Genomic DNA, 20,848 nt, shown 5'->3' on the forward strand with positions numbered 1-20,848 from the left:
ATATTCCCCAAATGAATGAGAACATATAATGTTTGTCCTTCTCCGATTGACTTACTTCACTCAACATAAAACCCTCCAGTTCCATCCACGTTGAAGCAAATGGTGGGTATTTGTCATTTCTAATGGCTGAGTAATATTCCATTGTATACATAAACCACATCTTCTTTATCCATTCATCTTTCGATGGACACCGAGGCTTCTTCCATAGCTTGGCTATTGTGGCCATTGCTGCTATAAACATCGGGGTGCAGGTGTCCCGGCGTTTCATTGCATCTGTATCTTTGGGGTAAATCCCCAACAGTGCAATTGCTGGGTCGTAGGGCAGGTCTATTTTTAACTGTTTGAGGAACCTCCACACAGTTTTCCAGAGTGGCTGCACCAGTTCACATTCCCACCAACAGTGTAAGAAGGTTCCCTTTTCTCCGCATCCTCTCCAACATTTGTTGTTTCCTGCCTTGTTAATTTGCCCCATTCTCACTGGTGTGAGGTGGTATCTCATTGTGGTTTTGATTTGTATTTCCCTGATGGCAAGTGATGCAGAGCATTTTCTCATGTGCGTGTTGGCCATGTCTATGTCTTCCTCTGTGAGATTTCTCTTCATGTCTTTTGCCCATTTCATGATTGGATTGTTTGTTTCTTTGGTGTTGAGTTTAATAAGTTCTTTATAGATCTTGGAAACTAGCCCTTTATCTGATATGTCATTTGCAAATATCTTCTCCCATTCTGTAGGTTGTCTTGAGTTTTGTTGACTGTATCCTTTGCTGTGCAAAAGCTTCTTATCTTGATGAAGTCCCAATAGTTCATTTTTGCTTTTGTTTCTTTTGCCTTCGTGGATGTATCTTGCAAGAAGTTACTGTGGCTGAGTTCAAAAAGGGTGTTGCCTGTATTCTTCTCTAGGATTTTGATGGAATCTTGTCTCACATTTAGATCTTTCATCCATTTTGAGTTTATCTTTGTGTATGGTGAAAGAGAGTGGTCTAGTTTCATTCTTCTGCATGTGGATGTCCAATTTTCCCAGCACCATTTATTGAAGAGACTGTCTTTCTTCCAATGGATAATCTTTCCTCCTTTATCGAATATTAGTTGACCATAAAGTTCAGGCTTTTAACTAATGTAAAATTTTTAAATTCATTAGCAGGTGCTCATTTTAGCAGTACACATACTAAAATTGGAATGATATAGAGAAGATTAACGTGGTCCCTGTGCAAGGATGACGTGCAAATTCATGAAGAGTTCCATATTCTTAAAAAATCCTTTAACAGAAGTAAAGTAACATGTTGAAAGGGAAAAAGATAAAGCTCAAGTCTTACTTGCCTGAAAGTCTTAGACTTTCTAGATGATAGAAAATTCTTAAATATTTTGAAAAACTCCTACATCACTAGTCTTTAAGTTGAAAAAGAAAAAAACATATGTATAATACTTCTATGAAATAAAGAGGAAATAGGTCCAGTTTCTGGCAGCATGAATCAGTCTTTCCAGTTAGGGCAGCTCTCCCATTCTACTTCAGGCAGAATTTTCACAGGCTTTTCTCCTATCTAAGTCTGTCTAAGAATCTTACTTCTATTTCTGTTATTTTATCTAATTTGGGAAATAAGCAGGGTCGAAAACAAATGAAAAGAGCTACCAAAGAAAGAATAAGACTTTTGTCTTTTTCCTGAATTGGAACATTCCTCCTGACTAAAATAATATAAATTAAAATTCAATGAGTCATCCTTTTCCATCATTTGCAGGAGTACCACACCTGTTGTCTACCTTTACAAAAAAGATCAGTTGTTGAGAATAATGATTCATGCTGCCTACCCCTCTTCAAGGACTTTCTAGCTATCTATGCTCATCAGTAGCATCCATAAAACTAATTCTATCTGGTACTTTCTTCAGCCTAGATTCTAGAAATCACTAGACCTGTGCTGCCTCTGATCAAGGATCTTTTTACCTGACTTAAACTCCTGTGAGTAACTCAGGCATGTGATGCTAACCCCCAGTACCCTAGAAGGAGCCGTGAAATTCAATATGTGTAAAGCAAGCCACATTTGATTTCTAGCATTTTCTAGCAATAGAAAAGGCAACCATCACAAAACATCATTTATTCTCCACCAAAAGAAAGTTAATTTCTTCTATGTTTGTCCCAACAGTAGTTCAATATTGTGATAAATTTACATTTTGAATTCATTTCTTTGTCAGTCGTTAAAGACTATGGAGAAATAACAATAGTTATCATGCACTACATGGCTACTACTCTTTAAATACTTTAATTAATGGTTATATTTGACCTCACCCAAACAGATGAGTACTACAATCTCCATTTTTTTTCAGAGGTAGAACCTGAGGTTTAGAGATGTAGTAATTTATCATCATATAGTTAATAGAACTGGAGGACTAACTTGATTCAAAGACTTTTACTCTCCAAAGACTGTGTTCTTTTGCATTTTGCTATACCACCTCAAGAAAAAAATTCTACTAATTCTGAATCTGTTTAACAGAATTTTAGATAATTTAATCATAGCAAACATGCACCTTTGTACTCTGAGGATAAATCTGTTAATTCAACAAATATTTACTAAGTGAGAGTTATGTACCAATTGATGCCTTTTTTCTAAGTTCTTCAAATATTTGTCAATTTTATTAATGTGGAACCTTTTTTGGAAGATAGTACTCATTTTCCAAGTGGAAATCAAAGACAATGATTTCATCTGTTGCCAACTGTTAGAACATGGAGCCTATTATAAATCTTTAATACGTTGTTTCTTCCTTCAGGCTTGAGTTTGAATATGAAGCATTAAGTATTATTTTTATGACAATATAGGTATTTACAGAAGTTCAAATGTAATCTGTTCACTTTATAATAGGACACAATTGGTCAAGTCCTTAGCTTAAAAATCATAACATTGAACTAACTAAGTAAGAATTTCTAGAACTCTAACAGAAAAGTTGATTGATTCATATAACTGGTAACTTAATACCAAGAAAAACAAAAATTAATTATGTGGGACTGAATGAACTGGTGAAGATGATTATAATTTTTATGACTTTGATATACTTACATATTATCTCCTGAGAATCTCTGATCTGGGGAATTTTTAAATCCTTGGCTATTATTATTCTCTCAGTTATTGTATTAATAAATCTCCCTAGTGCATTGTATTCTCAGGGTTTTTAAATGCCTTTCTGCAGCCACTCACATTTCAAATGGTATTCACCAGAATTAGATAACCTGCAGAACTCAATGATCTAACCACATGTTTGTATGATGATAGTAAATGCTAGTAATAGCCACTACATGAATATCCATCCCAATGACTATGTTAACTATGGTACTAAAGAATAACACTACACTCGTGGGTTACAACAGCTTGTTGAGACAATGACCAAAAGTGGGGAATTGTTAAAATAACAAGCACTGGATACTATAGGAAAAAAAAAAAAAAAAGAAAAAGAAAAACTGTACACAATTTCTTGTCTAAAAACTTTCATATTAAATACCTTCTCTGAATGTTTGACTAGACCTTCAACCACAACAAATACAAAACTAAACTCAACATGCTCTTCATACCATACTCCATCACTAATCATACATTCCTTCTACATCCATCCAAATCTATTCTTCCAGTAATATCACCTATTTTTCTTATTGGTAAAAACCACCCACTCTTGTTGTACCAATCAGAAACTGCAAAGTCATTCTCTGCTCTCTCACCTTCTCCACCCTACTTCTCTAATCAGTCATCAAGGACCTTCAGTTCTGCCTCTGATTATTTTTTCTTTCCATCCCCTTATCATCTCCTATTTGGACTTAACTGAGATAGGCTTCTGTCCAACTTTTCCATCAGTCCTTTTCTCCCTTCTTTGTGCACTGTAGTCTGAATGCTATCCTTAAAATACAAATCCTATTATATCACCTTTGGGTAAAAATTCTGTTATTCCTCATTGCCAAACATGAGTAAAGTAGTTTTAATTACAGAGAAATACCTTTACATATATATATATATATATATAATCTTTTTTATTTTCATCATACACATTTTTTCCCATGTACTTGGCTCACAGTATGTTGTATTTTTCCTGAAATATTTATTTAGAGCCATATTTTCTGAACTTGATTTTATGAGACCTACAAAACAATTGTATTTATTTCCATAAGGCAGAGACATGATCCAGATATGATTTATGAAGGTGAATATAGTAACAATTTTACAAATGAAATGAAGAAGAAGGGAAATGGCTACAGTAGGTGGTTGGTGCAATCTTAGCTAAGGATCCAGAGCCTGGGGAGTAGAGTAAGAATAGAGATTCAACAAGGTAGTGTGTGTGAGAAATAAGATTACAAATGAATATACCTGAGTTGTTATGATTCTCCTTATTAGGATGGTTTCTTGGTATAACACTCACTGTGACAACTGAAGGGACAGAAGAAACAAAGAGTCTTTTGGATTTTTCTTAAAAGTTATTTTGAGGATGTAGTTAATTTGAGGAAGTGAAAAGCAAATATGCAGAAGACTACGGTATAAGTAAATGAGAACTACTTGCATTTAACAGAGGAGTTGTATATAATATTACTAAAATATTGGAGCATCTTCTGGTCGCTAGATAATTAAACAATCTCCTGATTTATTTTAATAGTATTCATTTGTTAACAAACATTTTATAAGACTTTTAGGAATGAGTAAAATCTGAAGTGAAGAGTTGTGGGGCTTTTTTCTTTCTACTTTGGAGTCATGCTTTATGCTGAGCACTGTATGGAGAGCCCTGTGGAAATAAATAAACACAAGATAATCCCAACCCACAAAGGAAATTACAAACTTGTTGAGAATTTAAAAAAGCAAAATAAAAATCTAGAATTTAGCCAATTAGGTAAAAAGTTAGGCCCCAAACACTTTCCTCTTAAAAGTATATAACCAAAGCATGAAAAAAGGGATATTGGATTTGTTTTGCTTAATTTATTGGTTACTTACTAGAGCCAGAAGTCCCCTAACACTAAATAAAAAGAATGTATTCATGGGAAATAAGCAACACCTAAAAACATGCCTGCCAAGAAACCAGACAACCCACGCATAGCCAATAAAAGTGAAGACTCTTACTTCATACTCTAAATGCCCCTAGATTGAAACTGTGTCAGTGAGAGAACATTTCACAGATGTAGGATCTCTTTTTTAGAGATTTTTCTTCCAGTGTCAAAATTCTGTAACAAATAAATCATTGGTGGGCAGCCCGGGTGGCTCAGCGGTTTAGCGCCACTTTCAGTCCAGGGCCTGATCCTGGAGACCTGGGATCGAGTCCCATGTTGGGTTCCCTGCATGGGGCCTGCTTCTCCCTCTGCCTGTGTCTCTGCCTCTCTCTCTCTGTGTCTCTCATGAATAAATAAAATCTTTGGAAATAATAAAATAAAATGAATTAAAAAACAAACAAATCATTGGAGAATTACACCCAAACTTCTAATAATAATAATAAAAACAATAAACAGAAATGTTATTTTAAATTTCCAAAGAAAAGGATGCTCTGTTGAGCAAATGACTGTTTTGTAGCCCTTAGCATTATTTAAAGATCAGTTTCAGAGGCACCTGGGTGGCTCAGTCTGTTAAGTGTCTGACTCTTGGTTTCAGCTCATGTCATAATTTTGGGGTCCTGAGATCAAGTCATGTGTTGGGCTTTGTACTCAGCATGGAGTCTGCTTGTCTATTTTCCTCTGCTCCTCCCCTGGCTCTTTCTCTCTCTATGGAATAAATAAATAAAATCTTAAAATAAAATGAAAATAAAAATCACCTTCAGAGCTATGGTCAGGGCCATGTAGTCTAATTAGAAAAATTAAAGTCTAAGAAATCTTAAAAAAAATTAAAAATAAAAAATAAAATTTAAGAAATCTTATATATAGAACCCAAGAAAGGACAGATACTTTCAAAGTTTGGCTTCAAAATCTTTAATTTAAATTATATATAATTTAAAAATAAGTATAGCTTAAAGTTCAGTCCTGGTATAAAATTATGGATATAGAATGTTTTCCAGCTCTGCAGTAAAGCAAAATTTGTCCAAAAATTTAATTTTTCTATTTTTCTTTGTTTCTTCAGACATAGCATAATCAGAATCATTTCTCATTGGAGAACTTGAGGATAAATTACTAATGTCATTTAATGCAATTTTGATTATAGTTTATATTCTGCTTTGTCCTTCAAATGATCATTAAATGTTTCTCACTTCTCTCTAATGCTTAAAATATTATCCTAAATAAGCATAATGAGACAAAAGTATGAAATAAAGAAACTTTATTGAAAAATGAATTTCAATGAAAAGTCATTGAGATTTAAATTCAGAGAGGAGACATTCATATTGAAATTTCCTAAATGAATTTTGCTGCTGGGTAAAAGGGCCACAATAAAATGTGCCCTGGATCTCCCTGAATATAGGCTGGATGTAGTGACTTGTATTATGTCAAAAAAATATAGACAAGGAGAAAAATGACTTTACAGTGGAGAAACCTAGCAAACACCACTTTAACCAAGTGATAAAGATTGACATCACCAGTAATAATTTGGGCAGATATCATGTACTCCTTGATATGATATGATGAGAAGGTCACTTCATCTTATGATGTGCTTCCCTCAAACCATATCCTAAGCCTAATCATAAGAAAAATATCACACAGCTTAAGCTGAGGAATAGTCTACCAAATAACTGACCACTACTAAAAATTGTTAAGGTCATGAAAAATTAGGAAAGACTGAGATAATAATATAGACTGGAAGAGACTGGGAGACCAGATCACTAAATGCAATGTGATTTTCTGGATTGGATCCTGGAACAGAAAAAAAGGGCATTAATGGAAAAGCTGGTAGAGTCTGAATAACATCTATAGTTTAGTTAATAGTAATGTACCAGTACTATTCTTAGTTTTGATAAATGTGCCATGGTTATGGAAGATGTTACTTAAGAAACTAGATAATGGGTATATGGAAACTCTATATTATCTTTGCAAATTTTCTGTAAATTCAAAATTATCCCAAAATAAAAATTTTATTAAGGACATACACATATATATACACACACCCCACAGTCAGGATTTAATTACAATTTTTAAAAGAATAAGGATGCCTAATTACATACAGCAACAGGACCCTTCTTTTTATGGACAAACAAAGCCATTTTACTAGTTTCCTAATACTTGTTTTTGTATTTTTAAAGATTTTATTTATTCTTGAAATACACAAAGAGAGAGGTAGAAACATAGGCAGAAAGGGAGAAGCAGGCTCCTTGTGAGGAGCCTGATGCGGGACTCATCCCAGGACCCCAGAATCATCACCTGAGCCAAAGGCAAATGTCTGCTCAACCACTGAGCCACCCAGGTGCCCCAGTTTCCTGATACTTAAATCTAGGCTAATATTAAAGGAACTTTGAGATTTTAGTTGCACTAGAAATTTAAGGAGCCCAAATGAAACTTTTAGATTTACATTATGTATGCAGAGAAACTGGTGAGTGATTCGTGAAAGAAATATTACTGGTTTTCTTCAAATTATTATTAATTGAACACTGGGAGGACATGGAGAACTTTTTAATTAAATTTATACATAGATAAGCTGATACCCAGAAAATTTATCATCAGACTTGGAATCATTGTGTAGTCCTTCTGAATTGTGGGTTATAGTTCTTTCAACCATACCATGGAGTCTACTAGACTGTAGCCACAATTCCATGGGGAATGAGAGATGCCCAGCAGAGAAACTATCTTCTTTCTCAGTGGAATTTTGAGAAGGCAGTCAGAGCAAAGCCTTAGGTTTCTATCCCAGAAATCTACTGAATGGGCAAAGATCATAATTTTTGTATCATGATTTATAGAACTAATTTATGCTGCATCCTTTACAGGATTTTGATTATCTCCTTTACAACTCTACCTGGTTTAATTGCTGAGATAATTAGAATTATGAATTAAAGATAATAACACAGTTGCTTTCTGTGTTCCTTTTGAGTTTGACATAATAGACAGTCTCTGAGATGACATCTAATGATCCTCGTATAATCCCTTTGTGTCATTCAAAGGGAATTAGTGTAGGCCCAATTTAGTGACTTGCTTCTGGTGAATAGAATACAGCAGAAGTGATGTCACTTCCAAGATTGGGTTATAAAAGATTATGGCTTCTTCTTTGGGAGTGTTCAAGCTCTCTCATTTTCTCCTGAAGCACTTTCAGCTTGGGGAAAGCCAGCTGCAAGTCATGAAGCAGCGGTGTGGGGAGACCTACCAGGAGAGGATCAAGGGCTGCAACTTGAAAGTGAATGCTCCCCAAAAGCTTCCTGCTCAACTCATTTGTGACTTTAGGCCATAAAAAACCTTGAGCTAGAGCCATTTAGCTAAGCTATGCCTGCATTTCTGTGAGATAAGAACCTCTGATTATTTTTAAGCCACTATATTTTGGTTGATATGGTATGCAGCAAAAGAGAACTGACACAATTGGTAAGGGGGAAGGGACAGACTTCAACTACATACATACATATACTTAATGCTGAGTGTATTACTACAATTTTCTATTATCTTTTTTTTTAATCAAGACAATATAAAATAACTGTCACTTATTCAATTTTGTCTGTTGAGAAGTATGGTTTATAATTGTCTTAATTATCTAAAAATAATTATGGAAGCCCTTACTCTCTCATTTGTTTCTGCTGTACTTAAGGCCATCTTTGGGACCAACAAAATTAAAACAAAATGAAGTTGAGTTTTAGTTTTACTTTGTGATTGTTAAAATGTTTTAATGAGATGAAAACACATCTTTACTGAAAAATGTAATAAGTCACTTGCCATATATTTCAGTGAAATATATTGAAAGGCAACATATAGAAGTGTCTTCACTTGTAAGAACACCAGACCAGTACCTTAACGGGCACAGAAGCCCATGTGACACTTTGAAAAGTGCTTTTTTTTTTCTTTTTGTTCTTTTCTACTATAATTAAATCATTTTTATATTTATATTATTTTTATTTGCTATATTGCATTTTGTTTGCATTTAAGGCCAGATCAAATGTCTTAATACTGCTTATATATCTTATAGTCCTTGCCTTTGTGATCATAGTACAATAAGAGTAACCACAAAAAACAAATCAAGCTGAATTTATATCAAGATCTTCTGATGTTTCTCAACTAATATGTAATTATTGTGGAGAGGATGGGATATAAACTTGAACAAATTTTCCCAGCTAATTCTGCTGTTAAATCTCCAGCAGATAAATGTGACTCTAAAGAATTTTTCCTCTTTGAAGTCAGACAATTTTATGAATTTGTTTTGTTAATTTAAAAAATATGCCCTAGGGATTTTTATTATTGAACAGTTATGATAGGATACTGAAGACATTGAACATGGATTCTGTCCTCATATGACTCACCATCTTGTGGAAGGGACAGAGAAAAAGCAACTACTTACAATTCTGTGCTTTATGTATAGCATTTTTAAACTTATGGTTCAAAAGAATAGTGACTCCAAAATCAACATACAGAAATCAACTGCATTCCTTTACAGTAATGATGAAGCATCTGAAGAAAGACCAGAAAAAGGACATCATCCCATTCACAATAGCATAAAAATAAATAAATAAATAAATTTAACCAAGAAAGTGAAAGGTCTGTAAAATGAAAACCACAAAAGCTTGCTGAAAGAGATCAAAGAAGACACAATCAAATGGAAGGATACCCTGTGTTCATGGATCAGAATTAATATTATTAAAATGGTCATACTACCCAAAGCCATCTACACATTCAACAATCCCCGTCAATACCAAAGGCATTCTTCCTAAAATAGAAGGAACAACCCTAAAATATATGTGGAACCACAAAAGACCCAAATAGTCAAAGCAGTCCTGTGAAGACAAACAAAGCCAGAAGTATCGTACTTCTGGATTTCAAATATACTACCCCAACCATAGTAAAAAACAGTGTGATACTGGCACAAAAATAGACATATTGATCAATGAAATAGAATAGAGAGCCCAGAATTAAACCCTGTCATATGCAGTCAATTATTATTTGACAAGGGAGCCAAGAACCCCAATGGAGAAAAGATAGTCTCTTCCACAAAAGGTGGTAGGAAAACTGGAGAAACACATGCAGAACAATGAAATTGGGCCCATATTTCACACTACTCACAAAAATTAACTCAAAATTGATTATAGACATAAATGTAAGACCTGATACCACAAAACTTCTAGAGGAAAACAAAGGAGAAAATTCAGCAATATTGATTTTGTCAATATTTTTTGAGGCATGATCCCAAATGCGCAACCAGAAAAAAAATCAGCAAATGGGACTACATTAAACCCAAAAGTTTCTGTATAGCAAAAGAAACAGTTAACAAAATAAGAAGATAATCTACAGAGCGGGAAAAAAATTTTTTGCAAACCACATATCAGACATATCTAAAATATATTTTAAAACCAGGTAAGTCAATAATACAAAACAAACAATCTGATTACAAAATGGGCAGAAGAACTAAATACACTTTTCTCCAAAGAGGATATAAGATGGTCAGTAGACACATTAAAAGATGCTTGACATCACTTATTTTCAGGGAAATGCAAATCAAGGCCACAATAAGATATCCTCTCCCACTGTTAGAATGACTGTCCAGAAGAAAAGAAACAACAGGTGTTGGAGAGGATTTGGTGAAAAGGGAACCCTCATACATTGTTGGCTGGAGTGTAAATTGGTCCAATCACTATGGAAAAAAATAGTTTCCTCAATAAATTAAAAAATGAATCTACTATACAATCCGGTAATCTACTTCAGGGTATATATCAAAGGAAATGAAAACAATTAAAGATACATGTACTCTCCTGTTTATTGCAGCATTATTCATAATAGCCAAGATATGGAAATAATCCTAATGCCAATCAACAGATGAATGGATAAAAAAGGATGTGGTGCATATATACAATGGAATATTATTCAGCCATAAGAAAGGTAGATACCTTCTAATTTGTAACAACATGGATGGACCTTGAGAACCTTATGTTAAGTGAGATAAGTCAGATAAAGAAAGGCAAGTACTGTATGATATCACTTACATATGAAATCTAAAAAAGGTATACCTATAAAAAAAAAAAACTGAGTAAAGTGGTAGTTACCAAGGGATAGGTTGTAGAGATGGTAAGAGTGCTGGTATTTAAGAATACAAACTTAGAAACAGGTAGTAAATAAGCCATAGAGATTTAATGTACAGTACAGTGAGTATAAATAATAATATTGTACTAAAATTATGCAATGTGATGTCACTATATGGGCAATCATATTATAATGTATAAATGTTTCAAAGTAATAAACTTAAACTTACATAATGTTGCCCGTCACATTTATTCAATAAAATCTTTTTAAAAAGTGCAAAATAAAACAAATAAAAAATAGTGACTCAGTTTTGCTACTCTGACAGTTGGCATGAGTAGTGATGTATGAACATTTTAGTCCCTGTTATCACATTGTGGCTAGATTACTGTCTTAGTTTATTTGGGCTGCTATAACAAATTATCACACACTTGGTAGTTTATAAACAACAGAAATTTATTTTGCATAGTTCTGGAGTCTGGAAGTCCAAGATCAAGATCAAGGCAACAGCATTGTCAGGTCTGGTGAAGGCCTGTTTCTGGATTGCGGACTGCTGACTTCTCACTGTGTCTTCACATGGTGAAAAAAGCACAGAATATCTCTGGAGCTCCTTTTATAAGGGTGCTAATCCCATTTATGAAGGTTTTGTCCTCATGACTCAATCACCCCCCATTGCTTAACATCATCACATTGGGCATTAGTATTCCAACATGTGTTTTGAGGGGTTGGGAGGAACACAAGGATTTAGACCATAGCAATTACTAGAATTTTTTGTTAAGTTTGCTTTTCATTATGAGATGTTGATCAATAGATACAAAAAGTGTTTTAAGTAGGAAAATTGATTGTAATTGAGACAAAAAAGTAAACTCATTGGAAATGAAGTTATTTGTACAAGAAAAAGGACAAAGGACAAATCATTCAACATGTTATAAATGTTGATTATGCAGTCAGTGATACTCAGCAAAAGACAAGGAATAGTTAGAGATGAAATAAAAAAGTATCCATTAAAAAATATATATTTACTGTGGTTAGGAAGATCAACAGTGTGAAATACCTATTGACTTAATGATATCTCAAGGAAGGGTAAGACTTTGAGATGAAAGAATTGATGAAGAATTTTTTTTTTTTTCTGGAAGACTAGGATAATTCACAGGTTCAAGGCCTGTTGTCCTTTCTATACATCATCAGATTGTGTGGTGGTACATGCTGGGTGCTGAGGAAGAGACTCGCTGTGATCTTCATCAAGAGAGACATTACTTGCATTAACAGATATTCATAGGGATGCAGCAGTTTGTTTTGAGAAAAACTAGTGGCTAAGAATGATATATTAGCAAGAAGACAAGTGTGCCTGGTTTTAAAGCTTCAAAGGACTCAAATTTAAGTACACACATTTTGTCAAGATGCAAATGGAGTCTGTAAGTCAAAACCCTTCTTAGACACTGTAGGCTGAAATACAAAGAGGTTTTGGAAGGCATACTCTGTGATTGGAGGTTAGGTACAAGTTTCAGAGAAATATTCATAGTTTAGAGCACTCAGGACAAATCTTTAGAGCATCAACATACACACAAAAGCTCCCACCTTGTATCTCAGACCCCAGCATGACCCAGTGGTCTCTTCTCTGTGAATATGGTCCTAGTTTCAGCTCCCAAAGCCTCTCTTTCTGCTGGTTCCCTGTATGCTTGTGGATAAACTCTGACCTGTACTTGATAGATCCTTTCTGCTATCTGTTGCACTTCACTTTGTCTTTTTGTTTTGGTTTGTTCCCTGATTTCTTGAATCACAAATCTCTTAATGACACAGTTAAAACTAATTGAATATAGTTAAGGAGGATGAACATAATGTTCTCTATTCTCCACTGGATCATAAAAATGTCCACTGAATAAAAGTATACTTTATATAAAGTCATGATTTAAGCAAGTCATTAATATTTTGTAAAAAGCAATAATTTCTCGGGATCCCTGGGTGGTGCAGCGGTTTAGCGCCTGCCTTTGGCCCAGGGCACGATCCTGGAGACCCGGGATCGAATCTCACATCGGGCTCCCGGTGCATGGAGCCTGCTTCTCCCTCTGCCTATGTCTCTGCCTCTCTCTCTCTTTGTGTGACTATCATAAATAAATAAAAATTAAAAAAAAAAAAGCAATAATTTCTCATATCACAGATAGTGAATGTTTTTCCCATATGATCTAAAGAGATATATGAAAACAATATAGTGTTTGTTTTATAAAGAGATAAAATGGTATGAGTGTCATAATCTCGATTAAAGTACAAATTAGCTGTAGTCACATGTACATTATTTATATAAGTAGAAACTCAAAGATAAAATGCAATAGCATAGAGTAAGTCTTTTAACTCACAAACAGATGTGACATTTTATAATCTACAAGTAGCCTGGAAAGAATGGGTGGGTGTTTATCATATTCTTTCTGATGTTTCCAGCCTAAGTAGTAAAGGGATGTGTAAATTTTCTAAATTTTGTCAGTAAAATTTATTTCATCCATTGCTAAAATTCAGTCACTTTGAGGGTGAAACAAAGCAGCTGTTAATACCATATAACTTTGCTTACACTGTAGTTGAGGACAGAACATTGTGTAGGACCCATACTACGCTGTAGGAAAAGGCCAATACTTGAAGATGAACTATTACAAGTCTTTGTGGTGGCCAATGCACATTTAATCAATTACTATCCTAGAGAGAAATGTTTTACACTAAATCCCACACTAACCATTTTCAACTGACTAATTGTGTGCCTTACTGACATTTTAAAGAAGAATAAATAACCCAAAGTTGAGTAAAAAAAACCCTTATGGGGGAAAGAAAATGAGCAGGAGTTGTTGAATGTCGGAAAAACAAAGTCATGGTAGGTGTTTGGTAATGTTCAGCATATTGAATCGTATACTTTCTACATTTGTGTACTCTGTCCTATAAACTGTATCCTCCTTAGTCTCCTCAAATCAGAGTCTGTGTGCTTCTGAAGGAGTTCCCTATTCTGTGCTGCACCTTGGAAACTCTCAAGAGCTTAAGCTGGGACGACCTGACTCATCTGCTTCATTTCCATTCCCTTAAGGATCATTGTTATTCGATGTCTAATGTTCAGTGCATTCCAAACTATTGTTTCATGTATTTTATTTGTTGTTTCAGCTGATTCAGGTAGAAGGTAAAATCTAGTCCTCCATTATGTTGGCTAAAAGTGGAAATTTTGTTTGTTTGAATTAAACAATTGAATTCCCCTGGTTATCACCAGTTCTAAGTCAGTTTCCCCTATGATTCATTTTGAATTTTGGAATGACATAGGGGGTGGAGGTTCATTTTCTATTTCTATAGATAATCCAGTTTTTCTACCACCATTTGTTAGGAAGAATTATACTGCATGGTTTCACTTGTATATGGAACTTAAAAAAGGTAAGTTGAACTTATAAAAATATAAGGAAGAAAAGTGGTTTCCAGAGACTGGGGTATGAGGTAATAGGGAGGGATTGATAAAGGGATACAAATCTTTCAATTTTAAGATATATAAAGTTTGAGAATCAAATGTATAACACAGTGACTATAGTAGTTGACACTGTATTGTATAATTGAAATTTACTGAGAGCAGAACTTTAAAAAAAGGTAAATATGAGTGGTGATAGATGTGTTAATTAACTCAGTGGAGGGAATCCCTCCACAATGTATATGTATATAAAATCATCACATTGTATACTTTGATTATCTTATGATTTTGTCAGTTATCGCTCAATAAATCTGGAAAAAGAGGTATTTCTTTTCCCACTGAGTTTAGTTGATACTTTGGTTGAAAATTAATTGACCATAAATATGAGAATCTAGTGTTATAATCATTCATTCCATTGACTAATTATCTCTTTGTTTAGGTATGCTTTAATTTCAGTGTTATTTCATAGTTTTTAATGTAGAAGTATTGCACATATTTCATTAGATTTATTCTCAGATATTTGAAAGTTTTGATAGTATAATAAATTGCATTTTAATAATCTCATTTCCAATTATTTCTTGTTAACATATAAAAGTACCATTCACTTAGTAGCTTTTTAGTAGATACATAGATTTTTCTACATGTGTAATCATGTCATCAGTGAATAGTTCCTATCTTATAGTTCCATCCTTTATTTCTTTGTCTCACACATGACCAAGAGTGTAGAATTTTTGCCCTGTCTCAATTTTAGAGGAAAAGGATTTAATACTTCACCATTGAGTATGATCTTAGCTGTAGGCTTTTAATGGATAATCGATATCAGATTGAAGAAGGTCTTTCTCTTCCAAGTTTTTTTTTTTTTTTAAGATTTTATTTATTTATTCATGATAGTCACACAGAGAGAGACAGAGAGGCAGAGACACAGGCAGAGGGAGAAGCAGGCCCGACGTGGGATTCGATCCCGGGTCTCCAGGATCGCGCCCCGGGCCAAAGGCAGGCGCCAAACCGCTGCGCCACCCAGGGATCCCTCTTCCAAGTTTATTAAAAGTTTTTATCACAGAAGAGTGTTAAATTTTGTTATATACCTTCTCTGCATCTATACAGATAATTCCATTATATGTTATTAAGATAATATCTCCTTTATTATGTGTAAAGTAGTAATTTATACTGATTGAATTTTGAATATTAGGCCAATGTTGCATTCTTGGGATATACCTTGCTCAATCATAAAGTATTGTTCTTTGTATTTGTTGCTGAATTTGATGTGCTAATATTTTGTTAAAATTTTTGCATGTTTTTTTTTCTTTTTTTTTTTTGCATCTGTTTATGAGGAATATTAGTCTATAGTTTTTCTTCTTCTGGTGACTTTTGACATCAGGGTATTGCTAATGTTCTAAAATGAGTTGGGAAATATCCCTTCCTCTTTTTTTTTTTTTTTTTTTTTTGAGAGTTTATATAGGATTTGTATTATTTCTTTTTAAAATGTATGATAAAATTTCTCAGTGAAGACTTATGGGCCTAATGTGTTCATTGTGGAAAAGTTTTTAATTACATTTTTAGTTTCTTAGGCTATTGTTTCTTTTCCTATTTGGTCTGATAATTTGTGTCTTTGAGGGAATTTGTATATTTTATCTAAGATGGTAAGTATATTTACTAGAATCTGTAGCAATAATCCTTCTTGTTTTCCTGAGATCAACAGTTTATATTGTCTATACTATTTTTATAAATCCAGAGATTAGACAGTTTTATTATTTTCAATAATAAAATAATCTTTGGTTTTGTTAACTTTCATTTGTATGTTTCCTATCTCACTGGTTTCTTCTCTCTCTTGTTTTTTTTTTTTTTTTTTTTTTTTAATTTCCTTTCTTCTACTTATTTGGGATTTAATTTACTCTCCTTTTCCTAAGTTCTTTTTTTTTTTTTTAAAGATTTTATTTATTGTCTCTCTCTGAGAGACAGAGAGAAAGGCAGAGACAGAGGCAGCAGGAGAAGCAGGCTCCATACAGGGATCCAGATGTGGAACTCCACCCCGGGACCCCAGGACTATGCCCTGGGCTGAAAGCAGGCACTAAACCACTGAGCCATCCAGAGATTCCCAACCTTTTCCTAAATTCTTAATGAAAACTTATCCATTGACTCCACATATGTTTTTATTTTATTTAATGACTATTTGACAAGCTATCAGTTGCCCCCTAAGCACTACTCTAACTGAATCTCACACATTTTGATATGTTGTGTTCTCATTCTTTTAGCTTAAAATATTGTTCTTTTAGTTCAAAGAGTTTTCTAATTTTTTGCATTTCTTTGATGCATAGATTATTTGATTTTTGTGGCTTAATTTAAAATTATTTTGATGATTTTTCCAAATCAAGATAGTTTATGTTATTTTTTTTTTTTTTTAGTGATTTAGGAAGATTTTATTTTTTTGGATGTTGTCAGAAATTACAGCAATATATGTTATTAATTTTTAATGTAATGCTTGTGTAACTGAAGAATATAACCTGTATAATTTCAACTTTTCTATATTTGAGATTTATTTTATAGCACAGCACATGATTAATGTGCCATGCGCTCTTGGAAATAATGTGCATTGAGTGTAGTGTTCTATGTGTCAATTAGTTCAAATTGGTGGTTAATATTGTTCAAATCTTCTGTTAAGCTCTTGGGCGTTTGAGATCATGTCTTCTTGAATGGTTCTCATCATTTTGGAATATACCTTTTTATCTTTGTTTATATTATCTTTGTCTTGAAGTCTTCTTTGTCCAATAATAATAAAGTCATTCCAGATTTATTAAGTTTAGTGTTTTCATGTATTTTTCTATACCTTTTCTTTCAGGTCTTTACTGTGCTTTTATATTTATTATGTGTTTCTTATAAATAGTATCTGTTGGGCCTTGCTTTTTTATTCAGCCTGACAACTAATTGATATTGTAAGATTTAATTTTTTAAAAATTATTTATTTAATTACTTAATTATGTATTTAATTAATTATTTATTTATATTAATGAGAGATAGAGAAGCAGAGACACAGGGAGAGGAGAAGCAGGCTCCACGTAGGGAGCCCGACATGGGACTCGATCCCAGGACTCCAGGATCAGGCCCTGGGCTGAAGGCAGTGCAAAACCACTGAGCCACTGAGGCTGCCCTGATTTAAATATGTGTCATTTGTTTGCTATTTATCCAATTTCTAAATTTGTTCTTCCTTTCTTGCCTCATTTTGGGCGAATCAAGCATTTCTCATGTTTAATTTTATTCCTTTCCTGATTTTTATGTATAGATCTTCATGTGTGCATGTGCACATGGTTAATGGTTACTCTATAACAATATGTATCTTTAATTTGTCAGGATCTACCCTCAGATAATTGTAAACATTTTCATGAATCTTACAATAGTATAATCTCAGTTTTTGTGTTTTAATTGCATTTTATTTTACTTTACATACATTATAAGCCAAATCTATTGTTATTTTTTTAAAAGTGAAAAGTTTTTAATGATAAACAGATACATATATAGTTTGAAATTATATATTCAAACTACTTTATATTTTACACAGATACTTCATGTTTCTGATGCTCATCAGTCCTTCCTGTGGATCCAGAATTCCATCTATTATTTCCCTTCTGTCTTTTTTAAGCATTTCTTATACTATAGGTCTGCTAGAAACAAATTATATATGATTTTTATCAGTTGAAATATGTATTCCTCTTTGACTATTAAAGATATATTTGGGTGAGGGGTGCCCTGGCAGCTCAGTAGGTTAAGTATTGGACTCTTGATTTGGGCTCAGGTCATGTTCTTAGTGTTCTGAAATGGAGCCCAGCCTCTGGCTCCCCTCTCAATAGAGTCTGCTTTTCTCCCTCTTCCCCTCCTTTGCTCCTCCCCATGGACTCTCTCTCTCTCTCTCAAATAAATAAATAAATCTTAAACAAAACAAAGATAAATTTTGCTGAATGCAAAATTCTCTGTTTTTTGTTTGTTGTGTTTTGTGTTTTGTTTTGTTTTTCATTTTAAATGTACTCTACCCCTTTTTCTTTAGCCTCTGTTCTCTGGTGAGAAGTCAGACATCAACTATATTGTCAGTCTTGTCAAGGTAATGTATCTCTATTCAGGCTGCTTATAAGATCTGTTTTTTATCTTTGGTTTTTAGCATTTTGTTTATGATATGCCTAGGTCTGATTTTTCTTTGTATCTATCTGCTTTGCTTTTATTGAGCTCCTGTTATTTGTATGAGGATGATTTTCTTAAATCTTGGAAAACTGTCATCCAATATTTTATCAAACATTTCTTCCATTTTCTCTCTTTTCTCTCCTTCTGAACTGATTTTGCTTGAATATTGGGTGCTTGCTATTGAGCTACAAATATTAATGGTTCCACTATTTTTTTTCTCTTTGATGTTCCAATTTGGATATTTTCTGTTGTCCTGGCTTTGAGTGAACTGATCTTTTGTGACCCAGTTGTTAAGCTTCTCTAATGATTTCATTTATTTTTTAATTTTTTTAAGGACTTTATTTATTTATTCATGAGAGACACAGAGAGGTAGACAGAGGGAGAAGGAGGCTCCCTGAGGGAGCCCGATGTGAGACTCAATCCCAGGACCCCAGGATCATGACCTGAGCCAAAGGTAGATGCTCAACCACTGAGCCACCCAGGTACCCCTATTTTTTCATTTCTTATGACATTTTACATTTTATCATTCACTTTTAGTTTTTTTCAGCGCTTCCATTTCTCCACTAAAATTCCTTATCTCTTCACACATGTGGTCCATCTTTTCCACTAGATCCTTTAGTTTTTTATTGTAATTATTTCATAATCTCTCCCTGGTAATTTTAACATCTCATACTGGCATGACTCCAGAGATATCTTTGTGTTTTATAGCCAAGTCACCAGCTCTGAACCATGAGGATTTTGTCTCTAGTTTACAGTTCAGCTGCCTGCTCTTTTTGCGTTATAGATAATCTCTCCCTGCCTGCTCACTCAGCCTTTAACTTTGGGAGGGTATCTGCAAACTGTCAAGACTGGAATGACTCCGAGGGATTTCTCTCCGCTCCTCTTTTACCTCCAGCCTTCTCTGAAGGTGCCTGCCATGGTTTCAGGATGGCCCACACACTTCAGGAAGATCTCTCTCAGCTCAGCTGTTAACCTTTAGTGCATTCCATATGGAGATCTATGAGAAAGAGTCTTTGGTGAGTGCAGATTTGCTCTCTAGCTGGATGTCCTTGGAATTATATCTGTCCATAGTCATTGGAAGTTCATTAAAGTTTTGGCTGGTTTCTTCCTCCTTATTTCTCCTCCTTCCATTCCACCAGAAATGAGAACAGGCATGTGTTTCTTCTCTTCAATGGTGGGCTTGTCACTTTTTGGAATTTAGTTCAACTAAGGTTATTTGTCTCCTCAATCCTCTAGTGGATTGAAAACAACAATGGGTAATATAATAGCTTATTCAGCTTGTTTTGGTTGTCATGCCAAAGGCAAAATTCATTGTGTTGTTAATATCAAAATCAGAAGTCCCTAAAATGTAGTTACAAAAGTTGCCGGTGAGAATTGGTACTTTCTCAATGTCACTGGAATGCCCACTATAAGAAAGTCTATCAATGTATTAACTGTGTCAGAATTGAAAGGAGGTACTCTCCTTGAAATCTAGAAAAAGAAAAGGCAAGAACTTGGTTTACTCAATGCTGCAGAAATAGTAGATAGAAGACAGTATTGTCCAAGTGAGGGGCACAGTAAAGACCATACAACTTGCTTAATTCATTGATTTGTTTATTATTTGTTCAATTCATTCATTCATTCATTTAATAAATGATTCATAGTTTTATTGGAGATATAAGAATATAGAGATGCAGGAAAGAGTAAATTTCTCTACATGTCATAGTAGAGGTACAAGTGCTTAGTAAATTTAAGCTATTTTTACTACTAATATTATTACCAAGACCTATGAGGATGTGATTAAACCAGGATAGCAGAGAGATGCTGGAGAGCTCATTAAAACACTTTTTGAATGGAGACTGAGAGCCAATGGTGCTAGTTGAGCACACACAATTAGTGTAGGGTCCTGGGTTACATGGAAATTCTGGGAAGGAAGTTAAGTTGAGATAGACAGTAACTACGTGTCCAGTGGCTGGGTGATGGTCTTCAGAGATGCAATACCAATGTCACATTTGTAATTTTTGCAAGGTGACAGGTCAGGAACTGAGTGAGAATTTTCAAGGAGGAGAAAAATACAATTTGCACAACTATATAGAACTGGACCAGATTCACTAGGTAATAATATGCATGGATATGACTTGGATGTTGGCTTGTGTTCTAATAGGTGTTATTTTCTGAGAATGGGGAGCTTTATGAGGTTAGCATAT

The 20,848-nt window shown here is 34.1% G+C and overlaps 1 non-coding gene across 1 annotated transcript; it reads left to right on the forward strand.

Annotated features, from left to right (window-relative positions):
* Positions 1-1,138: 1,138 nt before the first annotated feature.
* LOC140637489 (U6 spliceosomal RNA) lies at positions 1,139-1,245 on the forward strand. The gene has a single exon (XR_012034589.1). It is a non-coding gene; the product is annotated as a U6 spliceosomal RNA (small nuclear RNA).
* Positions 1,246-20,848: the final 19,603 nt, after the last annotated feature.

The sequence above is a fragment of the Canis lupus genome, chromosome 7, assembly GCF_048164855.1.
Source record: "Canis lupus baileyi chromosome 7, mCanLup2.hap1, whole genome shotgun sequence".
Taxonomy (NCBI): Eukaryota; Metazoa; Chordata; class Mammalia; order Carnivora; family Canidae; genus Canis; species Canis lupus.